At 43.7% G+C, this 25,376-nt stretch overlaps 2 long non-coding RNA genes across 2 annotated transcripts in view; both read right to left on the minus strand.

Annotated features, from left to right (window-relative positions):
* Nucleotides 1–23,744, minus strand: LOC307181418. Its single transcript, XR_013826740.1, has 3 exons — nt 23,688–23,744; nt 6,319–6,400; nt 1–85 (listed from the first exon to the last, which is right to left on the minus strand). It is a non-coding gene; the product is annotated as an uncharacterized lncRNA (long non-coding RNA).
* Nucleotides 1–25,376, minus strand: part of LOC307181417 — a 234,347-nt gene that overhangs the window by 139,533 nt on the left and 69,438 nt on the right. The window lies entirely within an intron of this gene.

The following is a 25,376-nucleotide window of genomic DNA, read 5'->3' on the forward strand; positions in this document are numbered from 1 at the left end:
TACAAAACAATATCACTCAGCAATGAAATCTGTGTCATCAGGCCCTTAGCAGCACAATGAGTGGATTCAGGTATGATGATTCTAACTGAAATAAGTCACACAGAAAAAGAAACATCATAAGATATCAGTAATACACGGAAGGTAAACTTGGTTACACAGGAACTGAATTACAGAACAGAACAAGGTCTCAAATTTAGAAAACCAACTTATGCTTGCTTAAGGGGAAAGGTGAGTTGGGGTGCTGCATAAAACCAGAGATTGAAATGAGCACAGATAAAGTTCCTTAAGCCAAATATGGAATAGACAAGAGCTACTCCTTGCTCAACGAAATGGACTCAACACCGCATATTAAACGCCTAAGAATGTACCTGACTAGTAAGTATCTTAAAACCTATGGATTGCTATGTCTCCGAAAGAGAATCAAGCATGTGTACAGGGGCATAAACGCAGCAGTGATAGGTTTGGAGATGTTCGGTGAGCAAATGAAGACCCTTTGAAGTCATATTGCATGGTACCCATTCCACGGGTTTCAACTACTCAGGTTTTAGGTATTCTTCCTTCAGCTAAAACATGCATGTGGAACCTAGAGTATGATCAACCATGTGATCGGGAGACGTGTTCAAATATGTCTCAGTTTTCGTACCCTGGTACTCGGGTGCAACATTCCAGACGCTTTACTAACACTCTCCCGACTTGGAGAGTCAGTCCCTTTAACCTCCTGTTTGGCCCAGTTTGCAATTTCTGCGGAAGATGAACAGGAATAGCGAGAACCAATGAGAGGCTAGCTGGAGATGTCTGGACGGGCAAATTTAACTCTCATTTCCCACCAGGAAGAGGAAATAACCAAAGGCTCAGCGTGCCGTACCGGAACCAGATTAGGGCCTGAAGCCATCCTGCGGTGTTGCGGCCAGCTCAAAAGAAAGCGAGTTGAAGAAAGGAGCTCAGGGGCACTGTAATTCACAAACCTGCAGAGTTATAAATGACAGCTATCGTCCAAAAATATACTGAAGTAAGGCTGCCAAGAGGACTTGAAAGCGGGGCAGAATTGCAGGAAACCGATTTCAGGAGGTAGACTGGAATTGCATTGAAAGCATAGGAAAAGAGGCAGAACGTCCACAATGATGCACTTGGCCAAAAAGGGCGTATGCGTTTTTTCCTGAATATATTCAGGAAAAAACGCATACGCCCTTTTTGGCCAACCAAGCAAGCTTGCAAAGGAAATCTGCACTACAATGAAGTCTCACTTCCCCCCGGTCCAAATGGCCATCTGAAAAAAGTGTAAAATCCAGAAAGGCAACAGGCCATTGAGAACTGGGAGACTTGTTATGCTGATGGGCGGGATGTAAATTGCCAACAGACACTCAGGAGAAGTGTATGGTGTTTCCAGAAACATCTAAAAAACAAAGCAACAGAGCCTAGGGCACTTCCATCTATGGTCCTATAGCTTAGGGAAATTAAAATCAAAAAGACACAGCCACCCCAAAGTTTGGAACGGCTCTGTTTACAAGAACCTCGTGTACAGTACAAGTTCAACATCGCAGAAAGTGAAAAATGGATAAAGAAGTTGTGGTATTTACTTACAAAGCAATATCACTCAGCAATGAAATCTGTGTCATCAGGCCCTTAGCAGCACAATGAGTGGATTCAGGTATGATGATTCTAACTGAAAAAAGTCACACAGAAAAAGAAACATCATAAGATATCAGTAATACACGGAATGGAAACTTGGCTACACAGGAACTGAATTACAGAACAGAACAGGGTCTCAAATTTAGAAAACTAACTTATGCTTGCTTAAGGGGAAAGGTGAGTTGGGGTGCTGCATAAAACCAGAGATTGAAATGAGCATAGATAAAGTTCCTTAAGCCAAATATGGAATAGACAAGAGCTACTCCTTGCTCAACGGAATGGACTCAACACCCCATATGGAACGCCTAAGAATGTACCTGACTAGTAAGTATCTTAAAACCTATGGATTGCTATGTCTCCGAAAGAGAATCAAGCATGTGTACAGGGGCATAAACGCAGCAGTGATAGGATTGGAGAGGTTCGTGAGCAAATGAAGACCCTTTGAAGTCATATTGCATGGTACCCATTCCACGGGTTTCAACTACCCAGGTTTAAGGTATTCTTCCTTCAGCTAAAACATGCATGTGGAACCTAGAGTATGATCAACCATGTGATCGGGAGACGTGTTCAAATATGTTTCAGTTTTCGTACCCTGGTACTCGGGTGCAACTTTCCAGACGCTTTACTAACACTCTCCCGACTTGGAGAGTCAGTCCCTTTAACCTCCTGTTTGGCCCAGTTTGCAATTTCTGTGGAAGATGAACAGGAATAGCGAGAACCAATGAAAGAAAAGCTGGAGGTGTCTGGATGGGCAAATTTAACTCTCATTTCCCACCAGGAAGAGGAATTAACCAAAGGCTCAGCGTGCCGTGCCAGAACCAGATTAGGGCCTGAAGCCATCCTGCGGTGTTGCGGCCAGCTCAAAAGAAAGCGAGTTGAAGAAAGGAGCTCAGGGGCACTGTAATTCACAAACCTGCAGAGTTATAAATGACAGCTATCGTCCAAAAATATACTGAAGTAAGGCTGCCAAGAGGACTTGAAAGCGGGGCAGAATTGCAGGAAACCGATTTCAGGAGGTAGACTGGAATTGCATTGAAAGCATAGGAAAAGAGGCAGAACGTCCACAATGATGCACTTGGCCAAAAAGGGCGTATGCGTTTTTTCCTGAATATATTCAGGAAAAAACGCATACGCCCTTTTTGGCCAACCAAGCAAACTTGCAAAGGAAATCTGCACTACAATGAAGTCTCACTTCCCCCCGGTCAAAAGGGCCATCTGAAAAAAGTGTAAAATCCAGAAAGGCAGGACAGGCCATGGAGAACTGGGAGCCTTGTTATGCTGATGGGCGGGATGTAAATTGCCAACAGACACTCAGGAGAAGTGTATGGTGTTTCCTGAAACATCTAAAAAAGAAAGCAACAGAGCCGAGGGCACTTGCGCTTATGGTCCTATAGCTTAGGGAAATTAAAATCAAAAAGACACAGCCACCCCAAACTTTGGGACGCCTCCGTTTACAAGAACCTCGTTTACCGTACAAGTTCAATATCACAGAAAGTGAAAAATGGATAAAGAACTTGTGGTACTTACCTACAATGCAGTATCACGCAGCAATGAAATCTATGTCATCAGGCCCGTAGCAGCATAATGAGTGGATTCAGGTACGATGATTCTAACTGAAATAAGTCACACAGAAAAAGAAACATCATAAGATATCACTAATACACGGAATGTAAACTTGGCTACACAGGAACTGCATTCCAAAACAGAACAGGGTCTCAAATTTAGAAAACCAACTTATGCTTGCTTAAGGGGAAAGGTGAGTTGGGGTGCTGCATAAAACCAGAGATTGAAATGGGCACAGATAAAGTTCCTTAAGCCAAATATGGAATACACAAGAGCTACTCCTTGCTCAATGAAATGGACACAAAACCCCATATTAAACGCCTAAGAATACACCTGACTAGTAAGTATCTTAAAACCTATGGATTGCTATGTCTCCGAAAGAGAATCAAGCATGTGTACAGGGGCATAAACGCAGCAGTGATAGGATTGGAGAGGTTCGTGAGCAAATGAAGACCCTTTGAAGTCATATTGCATGGTACCCATTCCACGGGTTTCAACTACCCAGGTTTAAGGTATTCTTCCTTCAGCTAAAACATGCATGTGGAACCTAGAGTATGATCAACAATGTGATCGGGAGACGTGTTCAAATATGTCTCAGTTTTCGTACCCTGGTACTCGGGTGCAACATTCCAGACGCTTTACTAACACTCTCCCGACTTGGAGAGTCAGTCCCTTTAACCTCCTGTGTGGCCCAGTTTGCAATTTCTGTGGAAGATGAACAGGAATAGCGAGAACCAATGAGAGACTAGCTGGAGGTGTCTGGATGGGAAATTTAACTCTCATTTCCCACCAGGAAGAGGAATTAACCAAAGGCTCAGCGTGCCGTGCCGGATCCAGATTAGGGCCTGAAGCCATCCTGCGGTGTTGCGGCCAGCTCAAAAGAAAGCGAGTTGAAGAAAGGAGCTCAGGGGCACTGTAATTCACAAACCTGCAGAGTTATAAATGACAGCTATCGTCCAAAAATAGACTGAAGTAAGGCTGCCAAGAGGACTTGAAAGCGGGGCAGAATTGCAGGAAACCGATTTCAGGAGGTAGACTGGAATTGCATTGAAAGCATAGGAAAAGAGGCAGAACGTCCACAATGATGCACTTGGCCAAAAAGGGCGTATGCGTTTTTTCCTGAATATATTCAGGAAAAAACGCATACGCGCTTTTTGGCCAACCAAGCAAACTTGCAAAGGAAATCTGCACTACAATGAAGTCTCACTTCCCCCCGGTCAAAAGGGCCATCTGAAAAAAGTGTAAAATCCAGAAAGGCAGGACAGGCCATGGAGAACTGGGAGCCTTGTTATGCTGATGGGCGGGATGTAAATTGCCAACAGACACTCCGGAGAAGTGTATGGTCTTTCCTGAAACATCTAAAAAACAAAGCAACAGAGCCTAGGGCACTTCCACTTATGGTCCTATAGCTTAGGGAAATTAAAATCAAAAAGACACAGCCACCCCAAAGTTTGGGACGCCTCTGTTTACAAGAACCTCGTTTACCATACAAGTTCAATATCACAGAAAGTGAAAAATGCATAAAGAACTTGTGGTACTTACGTACAATGCAGTATCACACAGCAATGAAATCTATGTCATCAGGCCCGTAGCAGCATAATGAGTAGATTCAGGTACGATGATTCTAACTGAAATAAGTCACACAGAAAAAGAAACATCATAAGATATCAGTAATACACGGAATGTAAACTTGGCTACACAGGAACTGAATTACAGAACAGAACAGGGTCTCAAATTTAGAAAACCAACTTATGCTTGCTTAAGGGGAAAGGTGAGTTGGGGTGCTGCATAAAACCAGAGATTGAAATGAGCACAGATAAAGTTCCTTAAGCCAAATATGGAATAGACAAGAGCTACTCCTTGCTCAATGAAATGGACTCAACACCCCATATTAAACGCCTAAGAATGTACCTGACTAGTAAGTATCTTAAAACCTATGGATTGCTATGTCTCCGAAAGAGAATCAAGCATGTGTACAGGGGCATAAACGCAGCAGTGATAGGATTGGAGATGTTCGGTGAGCAAATGAAGACCCTTTGAAGTCATATTGCATGGTACCCATTCCACGGGTTTCAACTACCCAGGTTTTAGGTATTCTTCCTTCAGCTAAAACATGCATGTGGAACCCAGAGTATGATCAACCATGTGATCGGGAGACGTGTTCAAATATGTCTCAGTTTTCGTACCCTGGTACTCGGGTGCAACATTCCAGACGCTTTACTAACACTCTCCCGACTTGGAGAGTCAGTCCCTTTAACCTCCTGTTTGGCCCAGTTTGCAATTTCTGTGGAAGATGCACAGGAATAGCGAGAACCAATGAGAGACTAGCTGGAGGTGTCTGGATTGGCAAATTTAACTCTCATTTCCCACCAGGAAGAGGAATTAACCAAAGGCTCAGCGTGCCGTGCCGGAACCAGATTAGGGCCTGAAGCCATCCTGCGGTGTTGCGCCCAGCTCAAAAGAAAGCGAGTTGAAGAAAGGAGCTCAGGGGCACTGTAATTCACAAACCTGCAGAGTTATAAATGACAGCTATCATCCAAAAATAGACTGAAGTAAGGCTGCCAAGAGGACTTGAAAGCGGGGCAGAATTGCAGGAAACCGATTTCAGGAGGTAGACTGGAATTGCATTGAAAGCATAGGAAAAGAGGCAGAACGTCCACAATGATGCACTTGGCCAAAAAGGGCGTATGCGTTTTTTCCTGAATATATTCAGGAAAAAACGCATACGCACTTTTTGGCCAACCAAGCAAGCTTGCAAAGGAAATCTGCACTACAATGAAGTCTCACTTCCCCCCGGTCAAAAGGGCCATCTGAAAAAAGGGTAAAATCCAGAAAGGCAGGACAGGCCATGGAGAACTGGGAGCCTTGTTATGCTGAAGGGCGGGATGTAAATTGCCAACAACCACTCGGGAGAAGTGTATGGTGTTTCCTGAAACATCTAAAAAACAAAGCAACAGAACCTAGGGCACTTCCACTTATGGTCCTATAGCTTAGGGAAATTAAAATCTAAAAGACACAGCCACCCCAAAGTTTGGAACGGCTCTGTTTACAAGAACCTCGTTTACAGTACAAGTTCAACATCGCAGAAAGTGAAAAATGGGTAAAGAAGTTGTGGTATTTACTTACAAAACAATATCACTCAGCAATGAAATCTGTGTCATCAGGCCCTTAGCAGCACAATGAGTGGATTCAGGTATGATGATTCTAACTGAAATAAGTCACACAGAAAAAGAAACATCATAAGATATCAGTAATACACGGAAGGTAAACTTGGTTACACAGGAACTGAATTACAGAACAGAACAAGGTCTCAAATTTAGAAAACCAACTTATGCTTGCTTAAGGGGAAAGGTGAGTTGGGGTGCTGCATAAAACCAGAGATTGAAATGAGCACAGATAAAGTTCCTTAAGCCAAATATGGAATAGACAAGAGCTACTCCTTGCTCAACGAAATGGACTCAACACCGCATATTAAACGCCTAAGAATGTACCTGACTAGTAAGTATCTTAAAACCTATGGATTGCTATGTCTCCGAAAGAGAATCAAGCATGTGTACAGGGGCATAAACGCAGCAGTGATAGGATTGGAGATGTTCGGTGAGCAAATGAAGACCCTTTGAAGTCATATTGCATGGTACCCATTCCACGGGTTTCAACTACTCAGGTTTTAGGTATTCTTCCTTCAGCTAAAACATGCATGTGGAACCTAGAGTATGATCAACCATGTGATCGGGAGACGTGTTCAAATATGTCTCAGTTTTCGTACCCTGGTACTCGGGTGCAACATTCCAGACGCTTTACTAACACTCTCCCGACTTGGAGAGTCAGTCCCTTTAACCTCCTGTTTGGCCCAGTTTGCAATTTCTGCGGAAGATGAACAGGAATAGCGAGAACCAATGAGAGGCTAGCTGGAGATGTCTGGACGGGCAAATTTAACTCTCATTTCCCACCAGGAAGAGGAAATAACCAAAGGCTCAGCGTGCCGTACCGGAACCAGATTAGGGCCTGAAGCCATCCTGCGGTGTTGCGGCCAGCTCAAAAGAAAGCGAGTTGAAGAAAGGAGCTCAGGGGCACTGTAATTCACAAACCTGCAGAGTTATAAATGACAGCTATCGTCCAAAAATATACTGAAGTAAGGCTGCCAAGAGGACTTGAAAGCGGGGCAGAATTGCAGGAAACCGATTTCAGGAGGTAGACTGGAATTGCATTGAAAGCATAGGAAAAGAGGCAGAACGTCCACAATGATGCACTTGGCCAAAAAGGGCGTATGCGTTTTTTCCTGAATATATTCAGGAAAAAACGCATACGCCCTTTTTGGCCAACCAAGCAAGCTTGCAAAGGAAATCTGCACTACAATGAAGTCTCACTTCCCCCCGGTCAAAAGGGCCATCTGAAAAAAGTGTAAAATCCAGAAAGGCAACAGGCCATTGAGAACTGGGAGACTTGTTATGCTGATGGGCGGGATGTAAATTGCCAACAGACACTCAGGAGAAGTGTATGGTGTTTCCAGAAACATCTAAAAAACAAAGCAACAGAGCCTAGGGCACTTCCATCTATGGTCCTATAGCTTAGGGAAATTAAAATCAAAAAGACACAGCCACCCCAAAGTTTGGAACGGCTCTGTTTACAAGAACCTCGTGTACAGTACAAGTTCAACATCGCAGAAAGTGAAAAATGGATAAAGAAGTTGTGGTATTTACTTACAAAGCAATATCACTCAGCAATGAAATCTGTGTCATCAGGCCCTTAGCAGCACAATGAGTGGATTCAGGTATGATGATTCTAACTGAAAAAAGTCACACAGAAAAAGAAACATCATAAGATATCAGTAATACACGGAATGGAAACTTGGCTACACAGGAACTGAATTACAGAACAGAACAGGGTCTCAAATTTAGAAAACTAACTTATGCTTGCTTAAGGGGAAAGGTGAGTTGGGGTGCTGCATAAAACCAGAGATTGAAATGAGCATAGATAAAGTTCCTTAAGCCAAATATGGAATAGACAAGAGCTACTCCTTGCTCAACGGAATGGACTCAACACCCCATATGGAACGCCTAAGAATGTACCTGACTAGTAAGTATCTTAAAACCTATGGATTGCTATGTCTCCGAAAGAGAATCAAGCATGTGTACAGGGGCATAAACGCAGCAGTGATAGGATTGGAGAGGTTCGTGAGCAAATGAAGACCCTTTGAAGTCATATTGCATGGTACCCATTCCACGGGTTTCAACTACCCAGGTTTAAGGTATTCTTCCTTCAGCTAAAACATGCATGTGGAACCTAGAGTATGATCAACCATGTGATCGGGAGACGTGTTCAAATATGTTTCAGTTTTCGTACCCTGGTACTCGGGTGCAACTTTCCAGACGCTTTACTAACACTCTCCCGACTTGGAGAGTCAGTCCCTTTAACCTCCTGTTTGGCCCAGTTTGCAATTTCTGTGGAAGATGAACAGGAATAGCGAGAACCAATGAAAGAAAAGCTGGAGGTGTCTGGATGGGCAAATTTAACTCTCATTTCCCACCAGGAAGAGGAATTAACCAAAGGCTCAGCGTGCCGTGCCAGAACCAGATTAGGGCCTGAAGCCATCCTGCGGTGTTGCGGCCAGCTCAAAAGAAAGCGAGTTGAAGAAAGGAGCTCAGGGGCACTGTAATTCACAAACCTGCAGAGTTATAAATGACAGCTATCGTCCAAAAATATACTGAAGTAAGGCTGCCAAGAGGACTTGAAAGCGGGGCAGAATTGCAGGAAACCGATTTCAGGAGGTAGACTGGAATTGCATTGAAAGCATAGGAAAAGAGGCAGAACGTCCACAATGATGCACTTGGCAAAAAAGGGCGTATGCGTTTTTTCCTGAATATATTCAGGAAAAAACGCATACGCCCTTTTTGGCCAACCAAGCAAACTTGCAAAGGAAATCTGCACTACAATGAAGTCTCACTTCCCCCCGGTCAAAAGGGCCATCTGAAAAAAGTGTAAAATCCAGAAAGGCAGGACAGGCCATGGAGAACTGGGAGCCTTGTTATGCTGATGGGCGGGATGTAAATTGCCAACAGACACTCAGGAGAAGTGTATGGTGTTTCCTGAAACATCTAAAAAAGAAAGCAACAGAGCCGAGGGCACTTGCGCTTATGGTCCTATAGCTTAGGGAAATTAAAATCAAAAAGACACAGCCACCCCAAACTTTGGGACGCCTCCGTTTACAAGAACCTCGTTTACCGTACAAGTTCAATATCACAGAAAGTGAAAAATGGATAAAGAACTTGTGGTACTTACCTACAATGCAGTATCACGCAGCAATGAAATCTATGTCATCAGGCCCGTAGCAGCATAATGAGTGGATTCAGGTACGATGATTCTAACTGAAATAAGTCACACAGAAAAAGAAACATCATAAGATATCACTAATACACGGAATGTAAACTTGGCTACACAGGAACTGCATTCCAAAACAGAACAGGGTCTCAAATTTAGAAAACCAACTTATGCTTGCTTAAGGGGAAAGGTGAGTTGGGGTGCTGCATAAAACCAGAGATTGAAATGGGCACAGATAAAGTTCCTTAAGCCAAATATGGAATACACAAGAGCTACTCCTTGCTCAATGAAATGGACACAAAACCCCATATTAAACGCCTAAGAATACACCTGACTAGTAAGTATCTTAAAACCTATGGATTGCTATGTCTCCGAAAGAGAATCAAGCATGTGTACAGGGGCATAAACGCAGCAGTGATAGGATTGGAGAGGTTCGTGAGCAAATGAAGACCCTTTGAAGTCATATTGCATGGTACCCATTCCACGGGTTTCAACTACCCAGGTTTAAGGTATTCTTCCTTCAGCTAAAACATGCATGTGGAACCTAGAGTATGATCAACAATGTGATCGGGAGACGTGTTCAAATATGTCTCAGTTTTCGTACCCTGGTACTCGGGTGCAACATTCCAGACGCTTTACTAACACTCTCCCCACTTGGAGAGTCAGTCCCTTTAACTTCCTGTTTGGCCCAGTTTGCAATTTCTGTGGAAGATGAACAGGAATAGCGAGAACCAATGAAAGACTAGCTGGAGGTGTCTGGATGGGCAAATATAACTCTCATTTCCCACCAGGAAGAGGAATTAACCAAAGGCTCAGCGTGCCGTGCCAGAACCAGATTAGGGCCTGAAGACATCCTGCGGTGTTGCGGCCAGGTCACAAGAAAGCGAGTTGAAGAAAGGAGCTCAGGGGCACTGTAATTCACAAACCTGCAGAGTTATAAATGACAGCTATCGTCCAAAAATAGACTGAAGTAAGGCTGCCAAGAGGACTTGAAAGCGGGGCAGAATTGCAGGAAACCGATTTCAGGAGGTAGACTGGAATTGCATTGAAAGCATAGGAAAAGAGGCAGAACGTCCACAATGATGCACTTGGCCAAAAAGGGCGTATGCGTTTTTTCCTGAATATATTCAGGAAAAAACGCATAGGCACTTTTTAGCCAACCAAGCAAGCTTGCAAAGGAAATCTGCACTACAATGAAGTCTCACTTCCCCCCGGTCAAAAGGGCCATCTGAAAAAAGTGTAAAATCCAGAAAGGCAGGACAGGCCATGGAGAACTGGGAGCCTTGTTATGCTGATGGGCGGGATGTAAATTGCCAACAACCACTTGGGAGAAGTGTATGGTGTTTCCTGAAACATCTAAAAAACAAAGCAACAGAACCTAGGGCACTTCCACTTATGGTCCTATAGCTTAGGGAAATTAAAATTAAAAAGACACAGCCACCCCAAAGTTTGGAACGGCTGTGTTTACAAGAAACTCGTTTACAGTACAAGTTCAACATCGCAGAAAGTGAAAAATGGATAAAGAAGTTGTGGTATTTACTTACAAAGCAATATCACTCAGCAATGAAATCTGTGTCATCAGGCCCTTAGCATCACAATGAGTGGATTCAGGTATGATGATTCTAACTGAAATAAGTCACACAGAAAAAGAAACATCATAAGATATCAGTAATACACGGAATGTAAACTTGGCTACACAGGAACTGAATTACAGAACAGAACAGGGTCTCAAATTTAGAAAACCAACTTATGCTTGCTTAAGGGGAAAGGTGAGTTGGGGTGCTGCATAAAACCAGAGATTGAAATGAGCACAGATAAAGTTCCTTAAGCCAAATATGGAATAGACAAGAGCTACTCCTTGCTCAACGAAATGGACTCAACACCCCATATTAAACGCCTAAGAATGTATCTGACTAGTAAGTATCTTAAAACCTATGGATTGCTATGTCTCCGAAAGAGAATCAAGCATGTGTACAGGGGCATAAACGCAGCAGTGATAGGATTGGAGAGGTTCGTGAGCCAATGAAGACCCTTTGAAGTCATATTGCATGGTACCCATTCCACGGGTTTCAACTACCCAGGTTTAAGGTATTCTTCCTTCAGCTAAAACATGCATGTGGAACCTAGAGTATGATCAACCATGTGATCGGGAGACGTGTTCAAATATGTCTCAGTTTTTGTACCCTGGTACTCGGGTGCAACTTTCCAGACGCTTTACTAACACTCTCCCGACTTGGAGAGTCAGTCCCTTTAACCTCCTGTTTGGCCCAGTTTGCAATTTCTGTGGAAGATGAACAGGAATAGCGAGAACCAATGAAAGAATAGCTGGAGGTGTCTGGATGGGCAAATTTAACTCTCATTTCCCACCAGGAAGAGGAATTAACCAAAGGCTCAGCTTGCCGTTCCAGAACCAGATTAGGGCCTGAAGACATCCTGCGGTGTTGCGGCCAGGCCATAAGAAAGCGAGTTGAAGAAAGGAGCTCAGGGGCACTGTAATTCACAAACCTGCAGAGTTATAAATGACAGCTATCGTCCAAAAATAGACTGAAGTAAGGCTGCCAAGAGGACTTGAAAGCGGGGCAGAATTGCAGGAAATCGATTTCAGGAGGTAGACTGGAATTGCATTGAAAGCATAGGAAAAGAGGCAGAACGTCCACAATGATGCACTTGGCCAAAAAGGGCGTATGCGTTTTTTCCTGAATATATTCAGGATAAAACGCATACGCACTTTTTGGCCAACCAAGCAAGCTTGCAAAGGAAATCTGCACTACAATGAAGTCTCACTTCCCCCCGGTCAAAAGGGCCATCTGAAAAAAGTGTAAAATCCAGAAAGGCAGGACAGGCCATTGAAAACTGGGAGTCTTCTTATGCTGATGGGCGGGATGTAAATTGCCAACAGACACTTGGGAGAAGTGTATGGTGTTTCCTGAAACATCTAAAACACAAAGCAACAGAGCCTAGGGCACTTCCACTTATGGTCCTATAGCTTAGGGAAATTAAAATCAAAAAGACACAGCCACCCCAAAATTTGGGACGCTCCGTTTACAAGAACCTCGTTTACCGTACAAGTTCAATATCACAGAAAGTGAAAAATGGATAAAGAACTTGTGGTACTTACGTACAATGCAGTATCACTCAGCAATGAAATCTATGTCATCAGGCCCGTAGCAGCATAATGAGTGGATTCAGGTACGATGATTCTAACTGAAATAAGTCACACAGAAAAAGAAACATCATAAGATATCTCTAATACACGGAATGTAAACTTGGCTACACAGGAACTGCATTCCAAAACAGAACAGGGTCTCAAATTTAGAAAACCAACTTATGCTTGCTTAAGGTGAAAGGTGAGTTGGGGTGCTGCATAAAACCAGAGATTGAAATGAGCACAGATAAAGTTCCTTAAGCCAAATATGGAATACACAAGAGCTACTCCTTGCTCAACGAAATGGACACAAAACCCCATATTAAACGCCTAAGAATGCACCTGACTAGTAAGTATCTTAAAACCTATGGATTGCTATGTCTCTGAAAGAGAATCAAGCATGTGTACAGGGGCATAAACGCAGCAGTGATAGGATTGGAGAGGTTCGTGAGCAAATGAAGACCCTTTGAAGTCATATTGCATGGTACCCATTCCACGGGTTTCAACTACCCAGGTTTAAGGTATTCTTCCTTCATCTAAAACATGCATGTGGAACCTAGAGTATGATCAACCATGTGATCGGGAGATGTGTTCAAATATGTCTCAGTTTTCGTACCCTGGAACTCGGGTGCAACATTCCAGACGCTTTACTAACACTCTCCCCACTTGGAGAGTCAGTTCCTTTAACTTCCTGTTTGGCCCAGTTTGCAATTTCTGTGGAAGATGAACAGGAATAACGAGAACCAATGAAAGACTAGCTGGAGGTGTCTGGATGGGCAAATTTAACTCTCATTTCCCACCAGGAAGAGGAATTAACCAAAGGCTCAGCGTGCCGTGCCAGAACCAGATTAGGGCCTGAAGACTTCCTGCGGTGTTGCGGCCAGCTCAAAAGAAAGCGAGTTGAAGAAAGGAGCGCAGGGGCACTGTAATTCACAAACCTGCAGAGTTATAAATGACAGCTATCGTCCAAAAATACACTGAAGTAAGGCTGCCAAGAGGACTTGAAAGCGGGGCAGAATTGCAGGAAACCGATTTCAGGAGGTAGACTGGAATTGCATTGAAAGCATAGGAAAAGAGGCAGAACGTCCACAATGATGCACTTGGCCAAAAAGGGCGTATGCGTTTCTTCCTGAATATATTCAGGAAAAAACGCATACGCCCTTTTTGGCCAACCAAGCAAGCTTGCAAAGGAAATCTGCACTACAATGAAGTCTCACTTCCCCCCGGTCAAAAGGGCCATCTGAAAAAAGTGTAAAATCCAGAAAGGCAGGACAGGCCATGGAGAACTGGGAGCCTTGTTATGCTGATGGGCGGGATGTAAATTGCCAACAACCACTTGGGAGAAGTGTATGGTGTTTCCTGAAACATCTAAAAAACAAAGCAACAGAACCTAGGGTACTTCCACTTATGGTCCTATAGCTTAGGGAAATTAAAATCAAAAGGACACAGCCACCCCAAAGTTTGGAACGGCTCTGTTTACAAGAACCTCGTTTACAGTACAAGTTCAACATCGCAGAAAGTGAAAAATGGATAAAGAAGTTGTGGTATTTACTTACAAAGCAGTATCACTCAGCAATGAAATCTGTGTCATCAGGCCCTTAGCATCACAATGAGTGGATTCAGGTATGATGATTCTAACTGAAATAAGTCACACAGAAAAAGAAACATCATAAGATATCAGTAATACACGGAATGTAAACTTGGCTACACAGGAACTGAATTACAGAACAGAACAGGGTCTCAAATTTAGAAAACCAACTTATGCTTGCTTAAGGGGAAAGGTGAGTTGGGGTGCTGCATAAAACCAGAGATTGAAATGAGCACAGATAAAGTTCCTTAAGCCAAATATGGAATAGACAAGAGCTACTCCTTGCTCAACGAAATGGACTCAACACCGCATATTAAACGCCTAAGAATGTACCTGACTAGTAAGTATCTTAAAACCTATGGATTGCTATGTCTCCGAAAGAGAATCAAGCATGTGTACATGGGCATAAATGCAGCAGTGATAGGATTGGAGGGGTTCGTGAGCAAATGAAGACCCTTTGAAGTCATATTGCATGGTACCCATTCCACGGGTCTCAACTCTCCAGGTTTAAGGTATTGTTCCTTCAGCTAAAACATGCATGTGGAACCTAGATTATGATCAACCATGTGATCGGGAGACGTGTTCAAATATGTCTCAGTTTTCGTACCCTGGTACTCGGGTTCAACATTCCAGACGCTTTACTAACACTCTCCCCACTTGGAGAGTCAGTCCCTTTAACCTCCTGTTTGGCCCAGTTTGCAATTTCTGTGGAAGATGAACAGGAATAGCGAGAACCAATGAGAGACTAGCTGGAGGTGTCTGGATGGGCAAATTTAACTCTCATTTCCCACCAGGAAGAGGAATTAACCAAAGGCTCAGCGTGCCGTGCCGGAACGAGATTAAGGCCTGTAGACATCCTGCGGTGTTGCGGCCAGGTCACAAGAAAGCGAGTTGAAGAAAGGAGCTCAGGGGCACTGTAATTCACAAACCTGCAGAGTTATAAATGACAGCTATCGTCCAAAAATAGACTGAAGTAAGGCTGCCAAGAGGACTTGAAAGCGGGGCAGAATTGCAGGAAACCGATTTCAGGAGGTAGACTGGAATTGCATTGAAGGCATAGGAAAAGAGGCAGAACGTCCACAATGATGCACTTGGCCAAAAAGGGCGTATGCGTTTTTTCCTGAATATATTCAGGAAAAAACGCATACGCCCTTTTTGGCCAACCAAGCAAACTTGCAAAGGAAATCTGCACTACAATGAAGTCTCACTTCTCCCCGGTCAAAAGGGTCATCTGAAAAAAGTGTAAACTCCAGAAAGGCAGGACAGGCCATGGAGAACTGGGAGCCTTGTTATGCTGATGGGCGGGATGTAAATTGCCAACAGACACTCAGGAGAAGTGTATGGTGTTTCCTGAAACATCTAAAAAACAAAGCATCAGAGCCTAGGGCACTTCCACTTATGGTCCTATAGCTTAGGGAAATTAAAATCAAAAAGACACAGCCACCCCAAAGTTTGGGACGCCTCCGTTTACAAGAACCTCGTTTACCGTACAAGTTCAATATCACAGAAAGTGAAAAATGGATAAAGAACTTGTGGTACTTACGTACAATGCAGTATCACTCAGCAATGTAATCTATGTCATCAGGCCCGTAGCAGCATAATGAGTGGATTCAGGTATGATGATTCTAACTGAAATAAGTCACACAGAAAAAGAAACATCATAAGATATCACTAATACACGGAATGTAAACTTGGCTACACAGGAACTGCATTCCAAAACAGAACAGGGTCTCAAATTTAGAAAACCAACTTATGCTTGCTTAAGGGGAAAGGTGAGTTGGGGTGCTGCATAAAACCAGAGATTGAAATGAGCACAGATAAAGTTCCTTAAGCCAAATATGGAATAGACAAGAGCTACTCCTTGCTCAACGAAATGATCTCAAAACCCCATATTAAACGCCTAAGAATGTACCTGACTAGTAAGTATCTTAAAACCTATGGATTGCTATGTCTCCGAAAGAGAATCAAGCATGTGTACAGGGGCATAAACGCAGCAGTGATAGGATTGGAGAGGTTCGGTGAGCAAATGAAGACCCTTTGAAGTCATATTGCATGGTACCCATTACACGGGTCTTAACTCTCCAGGTTTAAGGTATTCTTCCTTCAGCTAAATCATGCATGTGGAACCCAGAGTATGATCAACCATGTGAACGGGAGACGTGTTCAAATATGTCTCAGTTTTCCTCCCCTGGTACTCTGGTGCAACATTCCAGACGCTTTACTAACACTCTCCCCACTTGGAGAGTCAGTCCCTTTAACCTCCTGTTTGGCCCAGTTTGCAATTTCTGCGGAAGATGAACAGGAATAGCGAGAACCAATGAGAGACTACCTGGAGGTGTCTGGACGGGCAAATTTAACTCTCATTTCCCACCAGGAAGAGGAATTAACCAAAGGCTCAGCGTGCCGTGCCGGAACCAGATTAGGGCCTGAAGCCATCTTGCGGTGTTGCGGCCAGGTCACAAGAAAGCGAGTTGAAGAAAGGAGCTCAGGGGCACTGTAATTCACAAACCTGCAGAGTTATAAATGACAGCTATCGTCCAAAAATAGACTGAAGTAAGGCTGCCAAGAGGACTTGAAAGCGGGGCAGAATTGCAGGAAACCGATTTCAGGAGGTAGACTGGAATTGCATTGAAAGCATAGGAAAAGAGGCAGAACGTCCACAATGATGCACTTGGCCAAAAAGGGCGTATGCGTTTTTTCCTGAATATATTCAGGAAAAAACGCATACGCCCTTTTTGGCCAACCAAGCAAGCTTGCAAAGGAAATCTGCACTACAATGAAGTCTCACTTCCCCACGGTCAAAAGGGCCATCTGAAAAAAGTGTAAAATCCAGAAAGGCAGGACAGGCCATGGAGAACTGGGAGCCTTGTTATGCTGATGGGCGGGATGTAATTTGCCAACAACCACTCGGGAGAAGTGTATGGTGTTTCCTGAAACATCTAAAAAACAAAGCAACAGAACCTAGGGCACTTCCACTTATGGTCCTATAGCTTAGGGAAATTAAAATGAAAAAGACACAGCCACCCCAAAGTTTGGAACGGCTCTGTTTACAAGAACCTCGTTTACAGTACAAGTTCAACATCGCAGAAAGTGAAAAATGGATAAAGAAGTTGTGGTATTTACTTACAAAGCAATATCACTCAGCAATGAAATCTGTGTCATCAGGCCCTTAGCAGCACAATGAGTGGATTCAGGTATGATGATTCTAACTGAAATAAGTCACACAGAAAAAGAAACATCATAAGATATCACTAATACACGGAATGTAAACTTGGCTACACAGGAACTGCATTCCAAAACAGAACAGGGTCTCAAATTTAGAAAACCAACTTATGCTTGCTTAAGGGGAAAGGTGAGTTGGGGTGCTGCATAAAACCAGAGATTGAAATGAGCACAGATAAAGTTCCTTAAGCCAAATATGGAATAGACAAGAGCTACTCCTTGCTCAACGAAATGGACTCAAAACCCCATATTAAACGCCTAAGAATGTACCTGACTAGTAAGTATCTTAAAACCTATGGATTGCTATGTCTCCAAAAGAGAATCAAGCGTGTGTACAGGGGCATAAAAGCAGCAGTGATAGGATTGGAGAGGTTCGGTGAGCAAATGAAGACCCTTTGAAGTCATATTGCATGGTACCCATTACACGGGTCTCAACTCTCCAGGTTTAAGGTATTCTTCCTTCAGCTAAAACATGCATGTGGAACCCAGAGTATGATCAACCATGTGAACGGGAGACGTGTTCAAATATGTCTCAGTTTTCCTCCCCTGGTACTCGGGTGCAACATTCCAGACGCTTTACTAACACTCTCCCGACTTGGAGAGTCAGTCCCTTTAACCTCCTGTTTGGCCCAGTTTGCAATTTCTGTGGAAGATGAACAGGAATAGCGAGAACCAATGAAAGAATAGCTGGAGGTGTCTGGACGGGCAAATTTAACTCTCATTTCCCACCAGGAAGAGGAATTAACCAAAGGCTCAGCGTGCCGTGCCAGAACCAGATCAGGGCCTGAAGACATCCTGCGGTGTTGCGGCCAGGCCACAAGAAAGCGAGTTGAAGAAAGGAGCTCAGGGGCACTGTAATTCACAAACCTGCAGAGTTATAAATGACAGCTATCGTCCAAAAATAGACTGAAGTAAGGCTGCCAAGAGGACTTGAAAGCGGGGCAGAATTGCAGGAAACCGATTTCAGGAGGTAGACTGGAATTGCATTGAAAGCATAGGAAAAGAGGCAGAACGTCCACAATGATGCACTTGGCCAAAAAGGGCGTATGCGTTTTTTCCTGAATATATTCAGGAAAAAACGCATACGCCCTTTTCGGCCAACCAAGCAAACTTGCAAAGGAAATCTGCACTACAATGAAGTCTCACTTCCCCCCGGTCAAAAGGGCCATCTGAAAAAAGTGTAAAATCCAGAAAGGCAGGACAGGCCATGGAGAACTGGGAGCCTTGTTATGCTGATGGGCGGGATGTAAATTGCCAACAGACACTCAGGAGAAGTGTATGGTGTTTCCTGAAACATCTAAAAAACAAAGCAACAGAGCCGAGGGCACTTGCGCTTATGGTCCTATAGCTTAGGGAAATTAAAATCAAAAAGACACAGCCACCCCAAAGTTTGGGACGCCTCCGTTTACAAGAACCTCGTTTACCGTACAAGTTCAATATCACAGAAAGTGAAAAATGGATAAAGAACTTGTGGTACTTACGTACAATGCAGTATCACTCAGCAATGAAATCTATGTCATCAGGCCCGTAGCAGCATAATGAGTGGATTCAGGTACGATGATTCTAACTGAAATAAGTCACACAGAAAAAGAAACATCATAAGATATCACTAATACACGGAATGTAAACTTGGCTGCACATGAACTGCATTCCAAAACAGAACAGGGTCTCAAATTTAGAAAACCAACTTATGCTTGCTTAAGGTGAAAGGTGAGTTGGGGTGCTGCATAAAACCAGAGATTGAAATGAGCACAGATAAAGTTCCTTAAGCCAAATATGGAATACACAAGAGCTACTCCTTGCTCAACGAAATGGACACAAAACCCCATATTAAACGCCTAAGAATGCACCTGACTAGTAAGTATCTTAAAACCTATGGATTGCTATGTCTCCAAAAGAGAATCAAGCATGTGTACAGGGGCATAAACGCAGCAGTGATAGGATTGGAGAGGTTCGTGAGCAAATGAAGACCCTTTGAAGTCATATTGCATGGTACCCATTCCACGGGTTTCAACTACCCAGGTTTAAGGTATTCTTCCTTCAGCTAAAACATGCATGTGGAACCCAGAGTATGATCAACCATGTGAACGGGAGACGTGTTCAAATATGTCTCAGTTTTCCTCCCCTGGTACTCGGGTGCAACATTCCAGACGCTTTACTAACACTCTCCCGACTTGGAGAGTCAGTCCCTTTAACGTCCTGTTTGGCCCAGTTTGCAATTTCTGTGGAAGATGAACAGGAATAGCGAGAACCAATGAAAGAATAGCTGGAGGTGTCTGGACGGGCAAATTTAACTCTCATTTCCCACCAGGAAGAGGAATTAACCAAAGGCTCAGCGTGCCGTGCCAGAACCAGATCAGGGCCTGAAGACATCCTGCGGTGTTGCGGCCAGGCCACAAGAAAGCGAGTTGAAGAAAGGAGCTCAGGGGCACTGTAATTCACAAACCTGCAGAGTTATAAATGACAGCTATCGTCCAAAAATAGACTGAAGTAAGGCTGCCAAGAGGACTTGAAAGCGGGGCAGAATTGCAGGAAACCGATTTCAGGAGGTAGACTGGAATTGCATTGAAAGCATAGGAAAAGAGGCAGAACGTCCACAATGATGCACTTGGCCAAAAAGGGCGTATGCGTTTTTTCCTGAATATATTCAGGAAAAAACGCATACGCCCTTTTCGGCCAACCAAGCAAACTTGCAAAGGAAATCTGCACTACAATGAAGTCTCACTTCCCCCCGGTCAAAAGGGCCATCTGAAAAAAGTGTAAAATCCAGAAAGGCAGGACAGGCCATGGAGAACTGGGAGCCTTGTTATGCTGATGGGCGGGATGTAAATTGCCAACAGACACTCAGGAGAAGTGTATGGTGTTTCCTGAAACATCTAAAAAACAAAGCAACAGAGCCGAGGGCACTTGCGCTTATGGTCCTATAGCTTAGGGAAATTAAAATCAAAAAGACACAGCCACCCCAAAGTTTGGGACGCCTCCGTTTACAAGAACCTCGTTTACCGTACAAGTTCAATATCACAGAAAGTGAAAAATGGATAAAGAACTTGTGGTACTTACGTACAATGCAGTATCACTCAGCAATGAAATCTATGTCATCAGGCCCGTAGCAGCATAATGAGTGGATTCAGGTACGATGATTCTAACTGAAATAAGTCACACAGAAAAAGAAACATCATAAGATATCACTAATACACGGAATGTAAACTTGGCTACACATGAACTGCATTCCAAAACAGAACAGGGTCTCAAATTTAGAAAACCAACTTATGCTTGCTTAAGGTGAAAGGTGAGTTGGGGTGCTGCATAAAACCAGAGATTGAAATGAGCACAGATAAAGTTCCTTAAGCCAAATATGGAATACACAAGAGCTACTCCTTGCTCAACGAAATGGACACAAAACCCCATATTAAACGCCTAAGAATGCACCTGACTAGTAAGTATCTTAAAACCTATGGATTGCTATGTCTCCAAAAGAGAATCAAGCATGTGTACAGGGGCATAAACGCAGCAGTGATAGGATTGGAGAGGTTCGTGAGCAAATGAAGACCCTTTGAAGTCATATTGCATGGTACCCATTCCACGGGTTTCAACTACCCAGGTTTAAGGTATTCTTCCTTCAGCTAAAACATGCATGTGGAACCCAGAGTATGATCAACCATGTGAACGGGAGACGTGTTCAAATATGTCTCACTTTTCCTCCCCTGGTACTCGGGTGCAACATTCCAGACGCTTTACTAACACTCTCCCGACTTGGAGAGTCAGTCCCTTTAACCTCCTGTTTGGCCCAGTTTGCAATTTCTGTGGAAGATGAACAGGAATAGCGAGAACCAATGAAAGAATAGCTGGAGGTGTCTGGACGGGCAAATTTAACTCTCATTTCCCACCAGGAAGAGGAATTAACCAAAGGCTCAGCGTGCCGTGCCAGAACCAGATTAGGGCCTGAAGACATCCTGCAGTGTTGCGGCCAGGCCACAAGAAAGCGAGTTGAAGAAAGGAGCTCAGGGGCACTGTAATTCACAAACCTGCAGAGTTATAAATGACAGCTATCGTCCAAAAATAGACTGAAGTAAGGCTGCCAAGAGGACTTGAAAGCGGGGCAGAATTGCAGGAAACCGATTTCAGGAGGTAGACTGGAATTGCATTGAAAGCATAGGAAAAGAGGCAGAACGTCCACAATGATGCACTTGGCCAAAAAGGGCGTATGCGTTTTTTCCTGAATATATTCAGGAAAAAACGCATACGCCCTTTTCGGCCAACCAAGCAAACTTGCAAAGGAAATCTGCACTACAATGAAGTCTCACTTCCCCCCGGTCAAAAGGGCCATCTGAAAAAAGTGTAAAATCCAGAAAGGCAGGACAGGCCATGGAGAACTGAGAGCCTTGTTATGCTGATGGGCGGGATGTAAATTGCCAACAGACACTCAGGAGAAGTGTATGGTGTTTCCTGAAACATCTAAAATACAAAGCAACAGAGCCGAGGGCACTTGCGCTTATGGTCCTATAGCTTAGGGAAATTAAAATCAAAAAGACACAGCCACCCCAAAGTTTGGGACGCCTCCGTTTACAAGAACCTCGTTTACCGTACAAGTTCAATATCACAGAAAGTGAAAAATGGATAAAGAACTTGTGGTACTTACGTACAATGCAGTATCACTCAGCAATGAAATCTATGTCATCAGGCCCGTAGCAGCATAATGAGTGGATTCAGGTACGATGATTCTAACTGAAATAAGTCACACAGAAAAAGAAACATCATAAGATATCACTAATACACGGAATGTAAACTTGGCTACACATGAACTGCATTCCAAAACAGAACAGGGTCTCAAATTTAGAAAACCAACTTATGCTTGCTTAAGGTGAAAGGTGAGTTGGGGTGCTGCATAAAACCAGAGATTGAAATGAGCACAGATAAAGTTCCTTAAGCCAAATATGAAATACACAAGAGCTACTCCTTGCTCAATGAAATGGACACAGAACCCCATATTAAACGCCTAAGAATGCACCTGACTAGTAAGTATCTTAAAACCTATGGATTGCTATGTCTCCGAAAGAGAATCAAGCATGTGTACAGGGGCATAAACGCAGCAGTGATAGGATTGGAGAGGTTCGTGAGCAAATGAAGACCCTTTGAAGTCATATTGCATGGTACCCATTCCACGGGTTTCAACTACCCAGGTTTAAGGTATTCTTCCTTCATCTAAAACATGCATGTGGAACCTAGAGTATGATCAACTATGTGATCGGGAGACGTGTTCAAATATGTCTCAGTTTTCGTACCCTGGTACTCGGGTGCAACATTCCAGACGCTTTACTAACACTCTCCCCACTTGGAGAGTCAGTCCCTTTAACTTCCTGTTTGGCCCAGTTTGCAATTTCTGTGGAAGATGAACAGGAATAGCGAGAACCAATGAAAGACTAGCTGGAGGTGTCTGGATGGGCAAATATAACTCTCATTTCCCACCAGGAAGAGGAATTAACCAAAGGCTCAGCGTGTCGTGCCAGAACCAGATTAGGGCCTGAAGACATCCTGCGGTGTTGCGGCCAGGTCACAAGAAAGCGAGTTGAAGAAAGGAGCTCAGGGGCACTGTAATTCACAAACCTGCAGAGTTATAAATGACAGCTATCGTCCAAAAATAGACTGAAGTAAGGCTGCCAAGAGGACTTGAAAGCGGGGCAGAATTGCAGGAAACCGATTTCAGGAGGTAGACTGGAATTGCATTGAAAGCATAGGAAAAGAGGCAGAACGTCCACAATGATGCACTTGGCCAAAAAGGGCGTATGCGTTTTTTCCTGAATATATTCAGGAAAAAACGCATACGCCCTTTTTGGCCAACCAAGCAAGCTTGCAAAGGAAATCTGCACTACAATGAAGTCTCACTTCCCCCCGGTCAAAAGGGCCATCTGAAAAAAGTGTAAAATCCAGAAAGGCAGGACAGGCCATGGAGAACTGGGAGCCTTGTTATGCTGATGGGCGGGATGTAATTTGCCAACAACCACTCGGGAGAAGTGTATGGTGTTTCCTAAAACATCTAAAAAACAAAGCAACAGAACCTAGGGCACTTCCACTTATGGTCCTATAGCTTAGGGAAATTAAAATGAAAAAAACACAGCCACCCCAAAGTTTGGAACGGCTCTGTTTACAAGAACCTCGTTTACAGTACAAGTTCAACATCGCAGAAAGTGAAAAATGGATAAAGAAGTTGTGGTATTTACTTACAAAACAATAACACTCAGCAATGAAATCTGTGTCATCAGGCCCTTAGCAGCAAAATGAGTGGATTCAGGTATGATGATTCTAACTGAAATAAGTCACACAGAAAAAGAAACATCATAAGATATCACTAATACACGGAATGTAAACTTGGCTACACAGGAACTGCATTCCAAAACAGAACAGGGTCTCAAATTTAGAAAACCAACTTATGCTTGCTTAAGGGGAAAGGTGAGTTGGGGTGCTGCATAAAACCAGAGATTGAAATGAGCACGGATAAAGTTCCTTAAGCCAAATATGGAATAGACAAGAGCTACTCCTTGCTCAACGAAATGGACTCAAAACCCCATATTAAACGCCTAAGAATGTACCTGACTAGTAAGTATCTTAAAACCTATGGATTGATATGTCTCCAAAAGAGAATCAAGCGTGTGTACAGGGGCATAAACGCAGCAGTGATAGGATTGGGGAGGTTCGGTGAGCAAATGAAGACCCTTTGAAGTCATATTGCATGGTACCCATTACACGGGTCTCAACTCTCCAGGTTTAAGGTATTCTTCCTTCAGCTAAAACATGCATGTGGAACCCAGAGTATGATCAACCATGTGAACGGGAGACGTGTTCAAATATGTCTCAGTTTTCCTCCCCTGGTACTCGGGTGCAACATTCCAGACGCTTTACTAACACTCTCCCGACTTGGAGAGTCAGTCCCTTTAACCTCCTGTTTGGCCCAGTTTGCAATTTCTGTGGAAGATGAACAGGAATAGCGAGAACCAATGAAAGAATAGCTGGAGGTGTCTGGACGGGCAAATTTAACTCTCATTTCCCACCAGGAAGAGGAATTAACCAAAGGCTCAGCGTGCCGTGCCAGAACCAGATTAGGGCCTGAAGACATCCTGCGGTGTTGCGGCCAGGCCACAAGAAAGCGAGTTGAAGAAAGGAGCTCAGGGGCACTGTAATTCACAAACCTGCAGAGTTATAAATGACAGCTATCGTCCAAAAATACACTGAAGTAAGGCTGCCAAGAGGACTTGAAAGCGGGGCAGAATTGCAGGAAACCGATTTCAGGAGGTAGACTGGAATTGCATTGAAAGCATAGGAAAAGAGGCAGAACGTCCACAATGATGCACTTGGCCAAAAAGGGCGTATGCGTTTTTTCCTGAATATATTCAGGAAAAAACGCATACGCCCTTTTCGGCCAACCAAGCAAACTTGCAAAGGAAATCTGCACTACAATGAAGTCTCACTTCCCCCCGGTCAAAAGGGCCATCTGAAAAAAGTGTAAAATCCAGAAAGGCAGGACAGGCCATGGAGAACTGGGAGCCTTGTTATGCTGATGGGCGGGATGTAATTTGCCAACAGACACTCAGGAGAAGTGTATGGTGTTTCCTGAAACATCTAAAAAACAAAGCAACAGAGCCGAGGGCACTTGCCCTTATGGTCCTATAGCTTAGGGAAATTAAAATCAAAAAGACACAGCCACCCCAAAGTTTGGGACGCCTCCGTTTACAAGAACCTCGTTTACCGTACAAGTTCAATATCACAGAAAGTGAAAAATGGATAAAGAACTTGTGGTACTTACGTACAATGCAGTATCACTCAGCAATGAAATCTATGTCATCAGGCCCGTAGCAGCATAATGAGTGGATTCAGGTATGATGATTCTAACTGAAATAAGTCACACAGAAAAAGAAA

The sequence above is a fragment of the Stenella coeruleoalba genome (assembly GCF_951394435.1).
Source record: "Stenella coeruleoalba genome assembly, contig: scaffold_167, whole genome shotgun sequence".
Taxonomy (NCBI): Eukaryota; Metazoa; Chordata; class Mammalia; order Artiodactyla; family Delphinidae; genus Stenella; species Stenella coeruleoalba.